This window comes from Labrus bergylta, chromosome 9 (assembly GCF_963930695.1).
Source record: "Labrus bergylta chromosome 9, fLabBer1.1, whole genome shotgun sequence".
Lineage (NCBI taxonomy): Eukaryota > Metazoa > Chordata > Actinopteri > Labriformes > Labridae > Labrus > Labrus bergylta.
Genome location: NC_089203.1, coordinates 4,519,067 through 4,540,007, shown reverse-complemented (window position 1 = coordinate 4,540,007; position 20,941 = coordinate 4,519,067). Strand labels below are relative to the sequence as shown.

The 20,941-nt window shown below is 42.2% G+C and overlaps 1 protein-coding gene across 3 annotated transcripts in view; it reads right to left on the bottom strand.

The window, feature by feature from the left end:
- tenm2a (teneurin transmembrane protein 2a) overlaps window positions 1-20,712 on the bottom strand; it is a 222,362-nt gene extending 201,650 nt beyond the window's left edge. Inside the window, exon 1 of one of the 3 annotated variants that reach the window (XM_065958514.1) lies at window positions 19,968-20,712. The gene's annotated coding sequence lies outside the window, so the exon portion shown is untranslated. The remainder of the gene's footprint in view (window positions 1-19,967) is intronic. The other 2 variants (XM_065958515.1, XM_065958516.1) reach the window with 2 other exon arrangements.
- Between the last annotated feature and the right edge of the window lie 229 nt (window positions 20,713-20,941).

Below are 20,941 nucleotides of genomic sequence, written 5' to 3'. Positions count from 1 at the left end.
TAGCCAGGCAAAGTTGGTTGGTGTAGCTCTCTGCTTCTGTGGGACATTCCAGTTTGTGTCCAATGTGATGACCCCTGTGGACACGGCGGTACCTCCTCTCTCTCTGCTGATCTTATCCTGTACATGTGTAAAAGTTATGACCAAAAGTCTCTTTCTGTTTTATTGTTTGACAGTCAAAATGGCGTCTCATTGTGAAACCTTGCCGTATAGAAAAGGTTGTTATGGCAGCCTGCAGTTAATCGCTTCGTCTAACACTGAGCCGCTGGCAAGTGATAACAAGCGTTAAATGTTTCCATATATGAACAGTCAGTCTTGTCACTGCTTTTGAAGGTCACATAGAGTCATCAGTTTTCATTTCACAGGAGCTTAAACGTACAATGTGCTGGGTTTTTTTATATCAAGAATTGTGTCGCAAACTTTTGGCAACTCCCCCAGTTTGTTGACAGAGTGGATGACAATACTTTTATGTCAACCAAATAGGTCTTAATTACACTCGGGTTCCTAACTGGATTATTGCCATAATATTTACACAAATCTATTAGAAGACACAATTCTGTGATTTTACAAAGTGGTCCTTAAAAACTACATAACTGAGGTTTTCACATTTTTGACATTACATTTTATTTATTTATATTTTATATATTTTTATATTTATATTTATTTATTATTTTATTTATATAGCCAGTTTAAAATAAATTATTTGCAAGTCTTTGCAGAACACCAGAAGTATTTTCTCAGCTGTCAAAAACCAAGAACCTACTTTTCCCACAATAAAACCCTTCCATCAGTATTCGACTGGAGATACTGGTATATAATCCTTACAGTAGCTAGGGGCGATAATTGGCTTAGCGGTTAGGTCAGGCTCAATGTGCTGAGGCTGTGGTCCCCCAGGTGGACGGCCCAGTCTATCCTGCGGCTCCTTTCCCCCATGTCCTTCACAAGTCTCTCCCCAGTGTCCTTCTCTATCTACTGTCCTGTTGAATGAGGACATAAAAGCTACAAACATTAGCTAAGGTTGCAAACAGCTTCCAGCCTCATGCAGGCATACCTGATGTGGCTGATGTCATTTGAATTTCAAATCTCAAGACTTTTTTTTTTTCCACGTTCTAACTTGTAATTTGAAGTGTTATGACTGGAGGCAGTTTATCAGAGTATTGCCCGCCACATGTAAACAGACTTTGATGTGTAAAATTAGTTCAATTCACCTCAAGGAGACTCGTGTGCATGACAGAAAAATATATATTTAATTCATAGCGTGATAAATAAAGATCAGGACTGATAGAAAAATATATATACATTGATGTAGGATTAATGTTACAGCTCTATTTCTAGGGAATCCCCAGGTTGCTTTAATCTTCGAAGGCTGGCACTACAACTGTTCTGCTACCTGCTGGTGTTTCCCTTTAAGTCACATGAACGACACAAAGTCCCATTGATGCTAAAAACGCTCCTCCTCTTCTCTTTCAGTCTCTCTCTGATTCTCTCTCACACACACAGACGAGCTGCCCTATTAAAAGCTGCAGGAAAAAAGCAGGCCTCCTTTGTCCTATTACTGTGGAGGGAGGATGATGTTAGTGAAGTTGGCAGCCGTGGATGACTGGGAGCCACCAAGGCCTTGGTCAGCTGACATTAGCCTGCCCCTTCATTGCTACGCAGCCCTGCAGCAGTGTCAGTGTGTGTGTATGTGTGTGTGTGCACGCGTGCCTATTATACTATTTGTCCTTGTCTAAATCTAACTTCTGGATGGAGTAGTCTTTGTGGATGGCTGGACAGGAGAGAAAATGAGGGGGGGGGGGGGGGGGGGGGGAGAGAGATAGAGAGAGAGAGAGAGAGCGACAAAGAAGGTGGTAATCTGAGTGGATCTAAGCGCTGATCCTCTTTGGCTCTCATACGGGTGTGCAGGAGGTCACATGGAAGTGTGAGCTCTGGGATAAGATGGGCAGACAAACAGAGGAGATACCAGATTTGGACGGAAGCTAAAGTCACCCAAAACAGATTGAATAGGATCAGCTTTATAGCAGCATAAATATAAAATATGGAAGAATAATTTAAGCTTGCCGTCTGTTTTCTATTATCTGTGTGTGTGTGTGTGTGTGTGTGTGTGATGCAACTCAGTCGGGAACCACATCTGCCATCGGATTACACACACACACTCACATCAAGGTATAATAGGGTCGATGATGTTAAAATTGTGTGCCAGCTGTAGAGCCCAAAGTATAAACTGAGGCAGTGCGTTGAGCTCCCAGTCCTCCAACTGTGGTCCAGGGATGAGGTTTAAAAAGCAGAAAACAGTCCAGATGGGTCAGTAGCACAGAAACCAAAGCCCTCCTTAACCTGCTGGATCAGGGAGTCAGCCATACCTCACAGAGATCTCACACAATCTCTCATACACTGACACACATGCAGACACATCTCCTCCTGCACACACACTCTCGCAGACCGAGTTAAGCCAGTCGAATCGGTTACAAAAAATTCAATCCACAATCCTGAAATGTAAGGTAATAAAACATGGCTCACTAGTTTGTTCATGGCAACCGCTGTAGAATAGCTCCCGCCTTCCTTTATAGAGAGAATGTCATAAAAAGATCAATTTGTTTCCTTGGGAATAAGCAATAATACAGTGCATTTAATATTCCCTTTTACAGACTTGTTTATTTTCATGTAGACTGGAGCATTAGAGATGCCATTATAAGGCCGGGTAAATTGGTCCTCTGAGGCTTGGCCGAGCCCGTAACAAGCACCACCATTTCTGAAACATTTATGCAACATCGGCCAACATCACAGCTTTTTAATATTTGTTATGAAGAATTGTTTCCTCCCTATAGATGATCAAGAAAGTGTAATTGCACAGAGCAGATATCTTTCGGTTATTCTTTCCTTCTCTCATCATGCGAAACAGCACGAGGAAGGGAAAAAGCCCATTCTGCAGCCCCCTCGTTCTCCACCGAAAAAAAACAGCCATTAACTTGTTTTTCCTTTTTCGAAGTTTATCACTAATTAATGCCGGAATTAGCAGACTGATTGTCTTGAAAACTTCCAAAATTGTTCGGCAGGACGTTTTGAGAATTGCTCTCCCTCACCCGACTCTAAACGTGCAATTATGCAGATCAGCTGCAGCTCTGCTTTGCTGCACCGAAGACGAGCCGGGGAGCGAGGGGGGAGAAATGTGTAAAAAGAAAGGAATATGTGCACGTACGTTGTTAGCAATTACTTTTTCTCAGAATAATAGTCAGGCGACTGAGGGGCACATGGAATAAATAAGAACATAAATCGGGTTTAGGGCACATTGTTATCGTAGCTGTGCCGGCGCTGTGACTGTGAAATGGAGAAGACAGTTTCACCGCTTCAAAAATCACTCTCGCCCACTGGGCTAGTGTTCCTCAAGTTCAGGTCACCCCGATGTGATATCCTTTTTGCCGATGCTGAGTGCAGGGTCCTGAAATTCCATCCTACACTGGATTTCACTCCTCTACTTAATGTGGTGTCTTGGCTTGAGCACATGCCTCTCTCTCAAATAACTCCCAAGCTAGGATGAGGGGCTAGGAAGTGCCCCTTTCTCCGAACAAGCCTCTGTTTTCTAGTCAAACAAAACAGAGACAACAAAAAGTGATGAACACAAAAAGGAGGGAACGACAAATTCCCAATCCCCTCTCTTTTTTGGGGGGAGAAACATAAAATAACCAATCCATTATGTGAGCACCACCCCTGCTGTGTTCCCCTGATTCCCTCTAGCTATTAGCAGCTTAGGACACAAATAGATCACAGAAGATATTAAAAAGCAGCGGGAATCGAACAGTTTAAAAGCCCCACCGTAATCCTCGCTGTGGAGAAAAAACACGTCTTGAATGCAGTCAAATTATTTTTCCGCTGATTCTTTCTCCTTTTTTTACGGTTATTGTTTTTACTCATATTCTAAAGTGTGCGTTTTTATTGAATTCACTGATGCGACAGAAAGGTGATGTGAGGCGAGGGTGGATCATAAGCCAAAGTTAAACTTATCAGCGACATCATCAGGAAGAAGACAGACGGCCCCTAATTCTCTCTATGTTCATTTGTTTTTGATTATTTTTTATTTCACTCTTCCCAAACGGGGATGACTCAAAGAGAGAGCGAGCGAGAGAGAGAGCGAGAGAGCACTGTTTTCACTCAGGCTAAGCTGCTTCTGTGCTGAAAGTATTGTGCCAGGTCGGAGCGGTATAGAGGCAGATTCAATAACAAACACTCAGGAGACACGTGTAATGTTGTTCATAACAATGAAAATGTACAGATATATTTATTATATATTGAATTTCGAGGCTTGCCTCCCAAAACTTCAGAGACAGACTGAAGCATTACAGAAAATCAAACTTTTTGTCAGAAGTGATCGTGGAAACAAGCAGAGAGTGACGTTGATGTTAACACTGTTTGACACGGCCTAACTGACGGCGCCTGTGTGTGATACAGAAATCATATCTGAGGATTATTGTTTACTGTGTGACATAATAAAATATTGGAAGACATTGTAGGACAAAGTGGTGTTGTAAGTGGTGTTTAAAATAGGCAAGGTACTCATGGGTAAATTACACATTTGGCACATTACAGGTTATTAGTTATAGTTAAATTGTACAGGTATCAATTCTTATGTCTGCACGGTGTATGTACATTTTCAACTATTCTCATTCCCGCATGAGATATGTATATTTCCCATAGACTGTAAATATTAATGGACAAAGCCTGCAGGGGGCTCTGGAGGCTCATCAGCAGCAGCCGCCATGTTGGAAATCCTGTCTCAGTCTAACTTTCAGGCAACCTAACGACAGGCTGAGAGCTGGAGCTGAGGCGGGTTTTAAGGCTCTTGACAAACCGTTACATCACACCCACCTGTCAATCATGTCAGCCACGCGCCTAACTATGGATCAAACGTACTGTATCGTTCATAATATCAAAATGGAGCTGTTTTATATAAACAAATTCACTGCCCGTACAGTGTGTGCCAGTGATGACAATAACTAATTAGACCTATTAAGGTTTCTTTAAAGGTATGAATTATGTAGAATTTTATTAGAATGTTTACATAAAAATATCTAAATTAATTAAAAATTGACTGGACCTAAATATATGGGGTTTTTATGTTAAGTATGAATTAACTCAAATATTTCCAACAGTTATCAAATCCAGAGAAATCCTTCATTTTTTAGTTGTAACTGGATGTTTCTTATTTTTACAAATTGCCTCACAGAGGGATGAAAATGAATGTATTTCTGAGATGCATAGACAATAGGGGATGCTCTGACTTGAGGTGTATAATAAGGAGAGATTACACGATGTCCTTGGGATGTTTGATGGACCGTGTGATCTCCATTGTCCAATGAATCCATAGGATCCCACCATCCATGCTCCCTTACTCCTGCTTTAATAACTGTGCTGCAAACCCCCCCACTGGATTTAACTCCTCTACTCCATGTAGAGGAAAATGAAATACCGGCAGACATAATAAACATGACGGCAGTTTAAGTGATTATGTCGATGCGCCTTCACAAACTAAATCCATGAAAATCCATGAAACTAAATCCATGAAAATAGCACAGGATGTGAGTGTCTGCTCAAAGACACAGTCTGAGCAGTGCAATGGAAAGGCAGCCTTTTTTACACTCAAATTGCTCTTAAGCCTTTTCACAAAAAGATTAGGCTGACCTTACATTAGATGATATCCAAATTGATTTCAGTTTTAGGCAAATTTCCAACTCTAGTCGAGTCTAGTCGAGGCTGATCTAGTGCTTATGTGATATTACAACCCTGAGTGTGTAGACTCTGTATGAACCTTCTCAAACATGCTTTAGATCAAATACATATTTAGGATTTCTCCAATGATGCATAATTGTTCATATCAAATCATTATGTTTTCTACTTATACCAGCCTGTAAGTCTGATGTATCACTTTTTTATTAAGGAGGCCTTTGTAGGACAAACTTTAGTTTACATGGTACAGGTTGGTAACAATATTTAGATTTCTTAAGTATGAGTAGCGGTAATTAATTCAGTCTTTAGGTTCTTGATTCTTAATGAATTGAAAAAGAGGTGAAACAATGACAAAGAAAAGCCCTCAGCTTAAGTCTTGCATGTAGCAGCAGGACAAATGATTGTTTATTAAGCACCTAATTTGGCTGCAACAAGGCTGACTCTTGAGTCAAATAAAATAATGAAGTGATACTGTAACAAATTAAAAACATAATTATTCCAACTGCTGTGACAGATTGCCTCATTAGGCACTCTTTTAACAAATAAAACGAGACTTAAGTTACACATAGTCTCATTTTAAATGTGATATAGTATTGTAAATGCTCACTGGGCAGAATCCATTTGAAAGGAGCAGAGCAGTAAATATTTATTGCCTTCCTCCAATATGTGTCTCAACAGGAAAGCTGGGAAATCCAATCCTTGATCAATTTTGTCACCACCTCAAATGCAAATTAATTGAATCAGCATGGTGTCCCCCCGTCAAAGCAAAACAAGCTATAAAAGCGTCTGTGAATAAACCTTTAATCATGCAAAGGTAAATCCTCAATATGGACATCAAATGCCACGCGCTTCAAAAGAAACAATTCAAACTTGAAAGCGCCAGATAACTTCACAGTACCAATCAAACACATGCTCCCCCCCTCCCCCGCCGCCTTCCCTCAGCATTGCTGTCCTTATCAGACCTCGCTCCTCAATTACAGGCATATTTTTAAATCAGCTTGGAGTGATAGCGGCATGAAGAAGTCAGAGAACTAGGAGATGTCGAGTGTCTAGACAGCTCTGGCTAGATAAACACACACTCTCGATGTGACGTGCCCTTAGGGTCACGTCGCACCGGGGGCCCGTCAGCACTCGACACTCGCAGCGACAAAAAAGGGATCTTAAGACGCGGCGACACCTGTTCACAATTAAAAGCCAAGGAATTAAAGCTAAGTACGGATGTTCTGACCAGACGTTACAGAGAGAGAGAGAGCCATTCACACACTTACAAAAGACACACTCAAAAGGCCTCAGAGGGCGAGTTCAGGCACAATCACAACACACACTCATGTTCTTATTATTCACCATCTCTTTGTAAACACTGGATTTGAATGGCGCATACAAGTCATTCTGAGTGTGTGGTTGTGTGAGCGTGCCTACATGTGTGTGCATAATGTGTGTGTGTGTGTGTGTGTGATGAGATTAGAATCATTCAGGACATTCACGTTATTCTGTAGCTGGTGAAGAGATTGAGTGGGGTTGGGTGATATGATGGCACTTTCACAAAGGATTACTCTCTCTCTCTCTCCCTCATACACTACTCCTTATTCTCCTCCAAATCCTCACATTTGATAATGGACACTCCCTTTGTAAGAAATTGAGCTGGTGCTAAATAAAGGCTTAAGACCCACAGAGACAGAGCTCCATGCACGCAAGCATGTGATGTGTAGTGTGTGTTTAAGTTAGACATGACTTTCTGATCTGTCTTTGTTTTCTCTTCATCCTTCCTTTTCATCTCTGGGTCATAAACAGTGAGGAAACATATGAGTGGTACTAACAGGCTGAATCTGGTATTTTGTTATTATCAAATCTATCTTATCTCAACAACCAAGAAGTCATCTCATATTGGACAGGGAGAATGTCGCTTAAGTTAATCATATGAATGGAAGGCCAAGGCATTACATGTTCCCTACTATCAATTTCATTAAAACATAAATGATTAAATGTATGTTTAATGCTTGCTACTGTATACATAACGATAAGTATCGGTATGACCATTAGATGATCAAAGCTGCAATCTGGTGGCAGCTGCAGGTCATTTAATCACAGTTACCAGTAATGATAGATTCACTGAAAGGGGCAGTTTGCCGTGTTAGTGTTTGTGTGGTTTTAGTGCGGCATCATTACCTTTTTTTGGAACTATTTCAGTCGGCATCGATTTAACAATAACTCAATGTTTTTATATTCTGTAACCACCTCTCTCTATACATTCTGTCATGCAGGGGCGTGTCCAGCCTTTTTTGACTGGGCTGGCCCAACTGGGGCACTAACTTATGCAGGGGGGGCCTTAAGTGTGATGGGCGCACACATACAGTACATTCACAAATTAATATTAATCATTCACCCTTTCTTTTTTCATCCATCATATCTACGTTATAACACAAGGTGATGGGAGCATAATTCTTAATGAAACATACAGAAGTTGTATGTTCAAATTCAAAATGGGAAGTCAAAATTAAAGTTCTTAGTTTTTAAAGTACCTGCACACTGTCTAACTTACAAAAATATGTTTTGGTCCTAAAAAAAATAGGCCAGATAGATGGTTCAAGTATTTATTTACAATTTAAAATAAAAACCAAAAAATAAACTAAAAGCAGCCTTTTGCAAAACAATAGTTGCCTCTGACAAGTGAGGTGAGGGAGTTCAGGATTTTTGAGGTGGCCAGGAGTGTTGGAATGTGATTGGCTGTCTGCTTCATGTTAACTGTCCGGTTTGCTTTACCTTTGTTTGTTGTTCTGATTTTCATCACATACTATATATACAAGGTTCTTAGAAGTGAATGCATGTATGTAATCCAGCATTACTGTTAATCCTAATGACATCAACCGCTTACTCTTCATTCTATATACAGCCTTAAAGGAGTGTTTTCAATTACTGCTAATGAAGAACAAACATTTCCTACTGAGGCAGCTTTACATTCAAAGCATCCATTATTACTTAACGTCCTTTTATGTCAGGTCTTTACCAAGGTTAAGTAAGAAACTATTTAAAAAAGACATGGGGCAGTGTACGCACTTTATGAGAGCAGATCTGTTTCAAATATATCAGGCCCAAAAGACCGAGAAGGAACAGCAAGAAAGAGAAAAATAATACAGAGGGCACATCTTTAGTTTACCCTAAGGTAACTCTTAAATAATCATTAGGAGTGTGAATCTTTAAGTTTCTCATGATTTAATTTGATTTGATTTAAATTCTTTGGGTCACGATTCAAAAATCTATTCCCTATTCACAACACACATTACCTATTAAGTACAAAGTGGTCCTCATTTCAGCATTTACTCCAGTCTGCTGTGCACTAACTGCTAATTTCCACATAGTCTGTGCGTGTTGCGTTCTGTCAGCACCACGGTTTTGCTCCCACCGACAGCGCTCACCTTGCCCTACTGGGTCAGGGGAATCTTGTTATTTTTAACTGTTCAGCATTAGCCGGGTTAATTCTAAGCTCGGGCATTTGAACTGTTCCCGAGGTACTTCACTTTCGTTTGACGGACATTGCACATTGAATACATCCTCTTGTCTTGGCTAACTGTAGAAAGCACGCCCTAATGCTTTCCTTCAATGAAAACTGGACGAGCTGCTCCAAAAACAGTACAGGAAGTGTGTTAGTATGTCGGACACAGCAATAGATTACTGATGCCGCGATTTAGCTAATGTTGGCTAAGTGACTGACTAGCCTGCTGCGTCATTGTACCAAACATGGTGAAGAGAGTGCTCATAAGGAAATACAAGCACCACGTTGTGTTGGGCTCAAAATGGCTACTGGTGAAAATTTAGTTAGGACAAAATAAAGTATGTTTGCATAATCCATTGTTGGACGTTTTGAATCATCACAGAATTATAGAAATTAGTAAAAGTGATTCTGACTGAAATCAAGTTTTTCCCACATCCCTTAATAATCATGTTACACCAGGATGTAAATGTAACGCCACCATTTTTGGCTGACTTGTTTATAAGAAGGTGGTCAGTCTGACTGTGAACAGATACCTGTTGCTCGTAGAATTGCAAACAAAGCATCAGGTCACCTTTCTTTCACAGGCTCAAACTGGTCAATAGAGATACAGACTAAGAAAGAGAGCGCAAGCCCGATAAAAAAAAAAAGAGTCAGTAATGACAGAAGCGTAGAAATCTAAGCTACAGTTGACTGTAAATGCTCTCGATTACAATAAATGACTTCATTACAATAAAGATGTGTTCCACCACCCTCTGTGTTTCAATGAGTATAACTGTGGAATGATTCGCTCAAGTGTGCTCAAGTAATAGAGCTTCAGATGCAGCCTGTGGTATTTACACTTATCCTCTCAATGTGCTGGCCCAGGACTGCCAAAGAGTATTTGTGCCCACGCAGAGCACCTGAACATGCAAACACGCACACACACAGACGGGCACACACAGCTGTATCACAGTGATGGCCAGTCCCTGCCTTTCTCTGCGCTTATTAAGACATCGAAGCTTTTAGCACCTAGCTGCACTAATCCTATAGCCTTATGTTCACTGGTACTGGAGCCAAATGGCCTTATACAGAGGCTCTCCTCCTCTGACCTCGCCTCCCTGTGTGTGTGTGTGTGTTTGTGTGTGAGTGTTAGCATCTGTGACTGTTTTTGTGATGAATGAATGAGGCAAAAGAGAAGAGGGCTGAAGGTGAGACATTGCACCATTGAGGTCAGCAGGGAGGAAGAAAGAAGAGAGAATGAACAAGGGAGGGAGAAAAGAAAAAAAAGGTGTAGGTGTGTGTGTGTGGGGGGGGGGGGTATGTGGGGTTGGGGGATAGCTGCACATGAATTGCATACAAAAGCACTTACATGCACTCTGCCCCTGTGTTTATGTCCTCCTTGTCAGGCATGCAGAGCGCTGGTGTGCTTATGAGTGTGTGTGTGTGTGTGTGATTTTGTTTATGTGTGCACACTGCTGGCATTTGTGCGTGTGTGCGTGCAGGCGTGTGCAAGGCCGAGGTAGGTTAAACTTGTACTCGTGAAGTGTTCCCAGAAGAGATTAATCATCCTGTGCTGGAATGCAGCATCGTGGTCATAAATCATCACCTGACCCCTCTCTCTCTCTCTTTCACTCGCTCACTCTCTCTCTCGCTCGCTCTCTTCCTCTCTCTGCCACACGTAGCGATGGAGTCAGGGTAAAAGGAGTGTCATTGCATATCTGCTATAAACAAACAGCCAGCAGCCTTGGCAGGAGCATGAGAGGTAGGAAACAGAGCTAATTATCAAATCAAATACCAGAATCCAATCGAATAATCAGTCCAATGCTCGGAAGCCTGTTAATGACAAATCATTGACAGGAAAGCATTGATGAGATTTGAAGATTAAAATCAGGCAAATCCATATGATGTTAAAGATGTTTATGTCCATAACAATTCATTATTCTGGTAATTTAACAATAAATTCTAACTGCCAATTTCCACATTCTCTGGGTGCGTCGCGGTCCGTCAGCACTACAGCATCTTTCGCTGCTACTCTAGTCGATGCTACTGTTTCCACAGCGAGCGCCGTGGTCTATCTCCTGTGGGTGCTAGCAGCACCACTATGCTCTGCTCTGTTTCAAGTACAAATCTATTTTCCTGCGCTCACACTCCAGGAATGAACCTAGCAGGGCAGGGCGCTCTCCGTCCCATGGAGCAGCGCTTATGGACAATGTGGAAATTGGCAGTCAGATAAGCACAGAAAGGGGAATTTTGCAATGTCAGAATGATGAGGTCAAGGTAGAGTTAAGGTGAGATCACTATCTTAGTATTGGTCTGTAACAGGATGGAGTCTTACGTGCAGCATATGTCTCTATTACACATCTTTATTTAACGGTCTCACCTACAGATTATTCAGTGTTATTTCATTAAACCCCTCCTTGTAGGTGACATAAAACTCCGTCCAAACATGGCCAATATGGCCGTAATGGTTTGTGTATTTATAAATTAGTGTAACAGGAAGCTCATAACACAGTCTGTTTACGTTCTCTAATCCCAAGATTGCAACACAAACCCTTTTCCTTGAAAGTTTGGCAATGCACAACTTGTTGTCAACAGTAGCACGCTGGTCAGCTTAGCATAGTAAGCTAGGTTAGCCGAGGTCATGTACTGTCGCTGCCTCCAGATGGCTCGCTCCCTGAGGGACTTGAGCTCGAGGACCCTCCCGTGACATTTAGATCCGCTAAAAAGGAAATTTGGATTCCCTGAATAGTTCCAGTAAAAAAAAAAAATGGACGCGCTTAATTCCAAACTGTCGTGGTCACCGTTTATCAGTGGAAACACTTCAGACAAGTTGTTTAAGGAGGCATCAAGAATGTGTCAAATGGCATGCATAGTCAAGGACAGTCCTTCTCCGATATTATTCAGAAAGCCTGTCCCACAATAATGTCATATTTTACATGCTGACATATCCGGCACACTGTCATAGAAATAACAGGATTTAAGCCTTACATTTCTATGCTGTACTGAAAACAAACCCAACCATGACCCTGACATCAAGTGGCATATTTTGCTTGTTTGTGTTAGGTAAAGGATATTGTTTTAAAAATGAAAAAGATCATATAAGGCAGACAGAGAAAGTCCATGTTCTGTTTAAGCATGCTTGTCAGAAACTGCCGCTCTGAATGAGAAATAAAAAAACAGCTGGAGAAAGTTGCAAGAGAAAATTTTGATGTGCTCATGAAATTACAATTTTACACCAAAATGATTCTGCACTCATAAATGTGTAACTTCACACTCTGGAACTTTGACTTGCAGATTCACAGCGACTTGAATGTGAGTTGCGCTTTTTTTCCCCTAATAGTTTAAATATTAATGAACGAGAATATGCATCTGTTCTAGTCAGGTACTCCACTTTCTAAGCATCGACTGCAGTTCAGAAAACCTACTTTTTTTTCCCGCTGCTGAAATGTTCAAGTACAGGGGGGAGCCAGCTGATACTGTTGAAGAAATGTTGTGATCAAACCTTTAGTCCATCCTGCAAACGATTACACTAGGGGGGAAAGGAAACTAGCCGGAAGTCAATGCCATACTGTGTGGCATTTTGCGACGCAGGTAGAAGAGCAGGCTCTTCCTCGGTTATGTTCAAGTACAGGAAATTGATTCTGTAATATTAAAAATTCAACAGCCGAGTTTCATTACTTTTCTGAGCCTATTCCCTTTCCCTTGTGGAGTGGGAAAATATCACAGTTTATTAAATTACTTCTCTGAAAACTCTCTGGGGATGCCATCTTAACTCCCGTCCTCCTTCACAAGGCCTTTTTAGACTGTAACTAGGCATGTCTGCTTAGAGAGAGACAGAGAGGAAGAGAGAGGGGGTAAGCAATAGAGGTACACTACATTTCTTGAATTCATAGGCTGCCGCAGAGAGTTTGTGGTTATTCTATTGGCTGAGTACAGTAAGTGGAGAAGCCACAGCAATTCCTTAGTGGAGTTGCTCATGTTAGTGCTTGTGCTGGATGCCTAGATGCACATTTGTTTGGATGTGTCCCTCAGCTAATATCTCCTCGACACGTCAGGGTAACAGCAGAGCCTCATCTCTGCTCAGGCCCTCAGTTGAAGTGTACTTAAAAATGCAAAAAGGGCTGAGGGCATTAAGCAAGTTCATCAGCACAAAAGATCCTGAAGTGTCATCTGTGATTGCCCTGGCTTCATTTTGAAGCAGCGAGGGGGGTCAGCGCATGACTAGATCTGTTGGTCTGAGACAAGGCAGTCTCTTTGAGCATAAACCAAAAGGCCACAAATAAGTGCATATAGGAGAACACTCTTCACTGCTTTTCTCAAAACAGAGACAGAAGATGCAAGTGGATTTCTAATTTGCACTGAAGACCACTTGCCTCTCTCCACTGATGGGAAATAGTTTAGAATGAAAACCCCGGGCCAACAGATGAAGGCTCTTACTTACTTTTCAGCAAAAGTAAGCTCTGCAAAGTCGGCCAAGAAATCCAATTTGATTCATTGTGGCCTGGGAGGGCTCAACCACCACTTGGCCTGCTTTTGCATCTTCAATGGGTCCAAAATTACTTTAGAATGGGATTTGCCTTTAACTGGTTTGCATACACTCAGCAGAAGTTATTTTTCGGTGACAGAGGATTCACACCTTACTTGACAAAATGTTCATTGTCGTCACATAATTAGGGTTGCAACCAAGAAAAATTCATGATTATTGATTAAACTGCCAATCATATTCTCTCTTCTTTAAATGGTTCAAATGACTGATATAATTCCAAGAGTTGAGGATGGAATCCCCTGATTGCCTTCTTTAACCAAGCATCAACCCCAAAACAACTCAATCTTGACATCATAAAGTAAAGTATCCAATCTGCTAATATGAGAAGCTGAAGCTGTAAAAGGTTTGACGGATTAGCTTAAGAATTAATACTTGAAGTTTGAGGTTTTGTTTCTGGGATCAAAGATTTTATTTCTAGGCTTAAAAAAATCTCCTTAATCCCTATCTGACATTGGTTACGGAAGTTCTTATGTAATCGAGTCTTTGTTGAAAGACTTCATATGAGCCATCATTGGCGAATGTATGTACAAGCATGAGTAAGAGAGTTTATTTTTGCTCCACTAAAATGTTACCAGGAAGCTCCCAACAAAGCGCCATAAGCATGCGAGGAGGCTGAGTTAAAACCAGTCGGTCAGCTGTCAGACAGACGCAGTGAATATCATCCCACTCTGTCATCTCTTCCAGCAAAAAAAAAAAGAAAAACTCAGGATCCATGGGCATGGTAATCCAAGATGAAGGCTGCTCTCTACAAGCGTCACTTTCTCTAAAGCACAGCTAATGTTGGGTGTCACAAGCCACACACAAAGCGAACACACACACGCCTTCACACAGCTCTGAATTGAGAACTGTGGTCTGAGCCAGAGCTCCTTTAAGGAAATATATGGGCCATTAAGGTCACAAAGAGTGTGCAGGGAACAGGTGGAAGAAATAAGCTCATGGCCTTCAGATTTCATGTCACCAAATGACACACTTTGAACTATAGTAGATTATATTGGACCTGAAAGCTAAAGCAAGAATGCATTAGGGCAATATCAGAACTGTTTGCTGGGGTCTGGCTCCAGAATATGTCACAATATTGTGTACTCAGAACTGTTTTCACATTAAGTCAGGGAATTAGTTGATAATTGAACTTCTAGTATATGCTTGGCAATGATTGTGAGTATTGTTGCTCCACAAAGAGATAATAGGGGTTATTTTCAGGGGCAGTGCATTATACACCATGATCCTCTGTCTACCTTGATTAAAAAGAGGAGCACTTAAGAGAGCACAGACATCAGCCAAGCCATAGTCCAGTATTCAACAATATGGAAATGTGTAACAGCAACCAAAATATGAATCTGGATTTCATCCCAACAGAATTATATCAGATATGGTTGTGGCTCCCACAGCATTGTCATCCCAGCTGTGCGTTGATTTGTGCTCTTCTGAATTGGAAGTATTCCAAATACTCGTCATTGAACTTAACATATGTACAAATTTAAAATGCTTGAGATAATATCATGACCATCACAGCTTGTATAAAAAACATTTGATATGAAAGTGTATGAATGCTATGCTCAGAGGTTTTTTTCTTTGGTTAAGAGCTGTATCACGTTTCTTTGGCTCATGCTGCATCGTACCAACAACTTTGAGGTGATTCCGGCCAATACATTTTGGTTATCCTGCTGAAAAACAAAAGGGCATCTTAAACACAACTTCCTTGACGGGGGCAATAATGTGAAACCTACAGCCTACAACAATCACTGTGCCTGACTCAAGGGCACCTCGGCAGTGTTCAGGAAGTACCTCTCTAGCTACCTGACATATTTCTGACTTACTCTGAACCAGGACCCTCAAAACCGGCAACATTCGGGTTCCCAACCCAAGTCCCTAAAGACTGAGCTACGGCCGTTTTGGTTTTAATTGAAGGACTGAAATCATACAAGGTTATCAAACAAAATTGTTAACTGATGCATTCATTCAAAGGGGCCTCGTTAACAGTTTTGGCAGTGGTGGAACTTTAATATTTTTAATAAATTCATCTGATTCGTTTCAACCTTTTAGAAAAAAGGAAGAAGTTTATTTTTTAATTGTGCTCTTATTCAAACCCATTTGGCAACATGTTTGATCTGACAGCGTTGGGAGATGCCATCAACCACTTTTTTATTCTGTGGTTTCCTCAAGTCTACCCACCAATTAATCAATTACTGCAATTAATTTTCTCCTTCATCAGCATGTCTTTGTAATTTTAGCCTCTCGAAAAACCACAGCACGCCATGCATACATATGTCTGACAATCTCCCAGAAGGAGCACAATTAATGTTGAAAGTTGAAATGTTGAAACATGAAACAGAGAGGACAATGGAGCATAAATGGCTCAAACTGTGGACTGGCTGCCAGAGAAAGGAAATGTGGCAGGGGGAAGGTATGCAGTTCACAAATGGTTAGAGTAAAAATGAGGGGGGGTGGGGGGATTGGAGTTAGTACTTCCTCATGAAAGCAGTTCTGACACCGCTGTATCTCATGCCACACAAAACCTGCTCTGCAGGGGGCCAAACTGAGGCAGCATAATAGTCGTGAAGCCATTCCTGCAGCAGTTTTTCCTCTGGATGTGGATTTATGACACTGAGTTGATTGTATTCCTGGCTCAAAAAACCCATGAGCTTGTGAAATAGCTGAGAGGGTTAGAAAGGACCATAGGACAGAACAGCCTATGACAGAGCTAAGCTTGTATTTTCTATTTACCCGCACATGCTTACAATTACAGCAGCAGTGTAAACAATACCACCCCCTCCTCATTTCTTGTCACAAAGACCATCATTTTCACCTACCTATGCTCTCTGGAAAGGTCAGCATTCTTAGTTAATCAGAAGTGACAAGAGGTTGTTTCTGATTCCATTACCACCCATTCTGCTCTGTCCAAAATGATAAGACAACAAGAGTTGTGCATGCTTTATTTCAAATATGATTTAAACCTCATAAAAATAACAATAATGCTCTCACCTCTATTTGGTGTTTTCACTAAAGACCTGCTTTGGAAAATAACAAAACTATAAAGACTAAAGGTTTTAGGCTGGATGTGTGGAGATCTGCTTGGGATAATTGCCTGTTTTTTTTTCCGTCTAGCATTTCCAAGAAAAAAATATAACATTAAACTTTTTTGACTTTCTAATGTTGCTATGGTTGCACTGTCAGTGGCAACAGTGCCCAGCATTTCAAACCTTGTTAAAATGTCCAGGTAAAGTAAGGACAAATGTTAACACTGTGCAACAAACAGTGTTTCCAAAAACCAACCAGTCAACACATGAATTTGCACAAAGCCCCGATAATAAGGGGCACTTTCAGCCCCTCAGGTAATTAAACCTGAGAGACATATAAGCAGCTTTTTGTTGACATCAGTTAACATGCTGCAATGAAGTTACCATTTAGAGAATTTAGAACAATAAACACAATGGTGCCCATTTTGTTTTTTTGTTGTTTTTTGACAGGGACTTTTGGCTCTAGATCGACTACCAAAATTGCATTGGCCTAGTCCAAAACAATCAGCCCACTATGCTGGTTCATTATCTAACGCTGAGTGGGTTCTGAATTGGTTGGAAAGGAAGACAAAAAAATCAACTGGGCTCTCTGTACCAATACAGGTCACGCCTTAGTGTGAAAATGGCATTAGTGAAATAGGACTCTTGAGGTTTTGTAAGGCTGCTTTCCCTCTGTTTGCATGTGTGAATGTGGACAGTTGTATCTGCACCGCACAGAAGGAAGGGGTCACACTGGTTATCCCTGACCTCAGAACCGCCCCACAGCTAAGAGATGTGTGCTTCTTTGATACGCGCGTGTGTCCGTGTACACGCTTGCGGCCGTGCTCATGCATTAGGGTTATTGTGTGAAGCCTTCAGTCTTTAATCCCCTAATCTGCTGAACCCTGGAAATCACTGCAGTCATCTGTCAGCTGGGTCAGAGCGGGCTGCAGGGTTCGACACAAGCCTTGCACACAGCCACAACACACATACACACAAGCGCTGAGCGATAGTCATTTATTCAACAAGGCCACTCTCATTTCAGTCTAATGAAGACTGATGCTCCTCTTCCCAGGCCTCACAGGTGTTGCGGTAAAATGTATAAATACGTAACCCACATAGCAGAGGAGAGAGAGAGAGAGAGAGAGGAAGAAGAAGATGCATTAACAGAAAGAGATTCTCCTTCATATCATTTCCCCATGTGAACTAACGACTATCCAGCCAGCGAGCATTAAAAAAAGTTTGCATATGTTTATGTCAATCTGCAGTCTATCTCCGTGGCAACAGTGCAGTAAATCTAGTTTAATAGTTGTGAAGGTCCTGCAAGGACACAGACTTAGAGAACCTGACGTTCTCAGACCCTTGAGTCAAGTCCAAACCACTCAGACCGGTTTGTTCGTTTCTCTATGTGTCTGTGTATGTCTGTGTAGCTATGCCAAATAGGACACCCTGAGGGCTTGTCTGGAGATTGTGGTTGACACGGCCTGCTGCTGTCCAGTGTGCGCTCCTATTAGCACTTAAGACTTTGGCTCGCTACACATATGCACGCACACACACGCACACACACACACACACACACACACACACACACATGGAACAAAGTGATTACACTTGTGAGGTTACACACTGACGGTGGATTGGGGGTTGAGTGTGTCAACTTGTGTGTGCGTTAAAAAGAGAGCTATAGCGCATCCTTGCTTGTTTACATATGCATCAAACCTCAATTGCAGTGATCACACGTCAATGTGGCATGCTTTGCTTCCTTTTTGATGTATATGCTGCTGTCAAAAGCTCAAGATGGAGGGATGTGGAAAGTGGGAGAGAGATCAAAGAGTGTGAGAGATCACATGCACGCAGGCGGGCTTGAAAAGAACTAAAGGTGGAGGAGGAGATATGGGCCGCGGAGAGAAACTGTACCAGTTAGATTGAAGTGTGAATCTCTGCAGGGTGCCTCATCATCAAGATCTGCGAGGTGTCTGTGTGTATCTGGTTGTGTTTTTCATGTCATAAGGTGCTGCCAGGCTTAGAAAACTGCAATTAGTGTGTGTGCGCCTTATCCCTTCATCACATCCCACGTGACACACAACTGACTTCAAAAGTTTCTCTTATGCATAAACATAAAGCATGTACTGTATGTGGCATAAAGTCCTGCACTTTGAGTCACCTCTGTGCCTTCCTGAGCGAATGGCATCCTGCAGTGTTATGGTCCTGACTGCAGCTTGAGGGGAGCCAGCTGGGCTGTGGCTTTCTGCCTGTGTGTGTCACAGGAAGAAAAAAAACACAGAGCATGGCAGCAGAGGGAAGACATTAAAATTCAGCACAACACACGCACATGACTGCCTGGACCTTTGATTTAGCTCTCCTCAAAGCATAATACAATGCATTATTTCTAATCCAGTACATGGCAGCATAAGCAAGTGTGTGAAATATTAATGAATACACAGACTGTAGAAAATATAGAGTGCAGTGTAGCAATTGGTGCTTTTTTGAAAGAATTAACTCATATAATGTGGAGAGGCAGGGGACGCAGCAGCTGTGGCCGGGCGGGCGCACCGCGGCGACGCAGAGCTGCGGCCGCCCAGCAAAGAGGAGACGAGCCTTAATGACAGGTCAAGCAGCCAATTAAAACCCACTAGCAACTCCATGCAACTCCATCTTTGTCATGATGCAAAAGAAAGCATCTTTTTCGAAGGACAAACTGACTTTATCACACATGCAATGCGAGGGATGCGCGAAGGATGCTGCGCGCTGCGAGAGCCATAAAGGCATCGGAGACGAACTAAAGGTTATGAGTTGCTGCCCCCTAAAAACGTCAAGTCCAACGTTCCACCTTGACCCCTCAAAGCTTCACACAGCCAGGACACGTGTGATTTTCGGAGCTGTCACAGGGATGCCTGTGTTCTCATGCCGCGCAGATGTATTGTGTGTTAACTCCATTCACATAAGGTCATCTCTTCCAAGGAACTATATAACCCAATCAGCTGGACAAAATGACACTCAAACGACACTGCGGACACGCTAAGGGAGCCCTGTGTGACAAGCTCACATGAGGACTACACACGTTATTCGGGTAAAAGGCACCTCAATGTCATCGCTGTGTGCTGTCCTCCCCGTCCTATGTGCCACAAGGAGTGAATGCGTACACACATGTGCTGTTTGTGGTCACACAGGCTGGTGTGTAAACAACAGGAGCGCGTGAGCATCGTTTCCATAGGAATACATTTTAAATACAACGTACCTGTTTCCAGCTCTGTTCGGCACTCACTGCATAATCCTCTTCCTTCAACTTGAACTTTTCCTTCCCTCCAGTTGAACAGCCCGGAGCTACTTGACACTTGTTTATTTCATACTTTTTCTCTGTCCAGTCTCTACTGACAGTGTCCTATTGCGCATAAACAGCGTGTGATGAGAGCACAGGATGGGGGTTGAGCTACTGGAGAGGATAGGCTATAAGTCTCCTGTATACATCTCACCAAAGCGGGGAATCAAACGGAGCAATCCATTCGCTGTCGGTCGTTACAAAGCTGATGGACCGAAACCGGACGAACGCAGCAGTGCGCAAACAAACATGCACGTCTTCCGTTGATGGTCTTCAACACGGAGAAACGGCGGGGCAAGGCGGGCATGCTCTGAACGTGAGCGGCGGCGGATCTGTGAAAGGAGGCAGCGCTCGGCAGCACCCAGGGAGCGACCATCCACACACACAGTACAGAGGAATGACCGTGGCTCACGGAGCGCGCGTTCACGGCCAAGCCAAGTCAATGGTCATTATAAGCGCATGTGGAGAGTAATCCACTGTGCACTGTTGGCTGCAGCTGCATCCCGATGAGATGAGACGCAAGGGATCAGCTGAGAGTGCAATTAAACATTTGGAAATTCAAATGTTTAATAGATAATGTTGTGATCAATATGTTCCTGTCCTTAAACTGGAGATCATAAAAACACCAAATAACATTATTATTGAAAATATATGATCACATGTTATGAAACTAAATAGAGGCATACCAAACTGAATGATCCTTCAAAATGTGCATGTATTAAGGGAATAAAAGGTCAAATCTGTTATGTCACATGCACTCCAACATGCAACATTTTAACACTCAACCAGGCTCAACCAGGCACTCAACATGCCTTCTTTGGGTGTTACACCCTCCTTCCATGGCCCACTGCTCATTACAGTGGTCCTCATGCATCTCTTTTTAAACCGTGCGC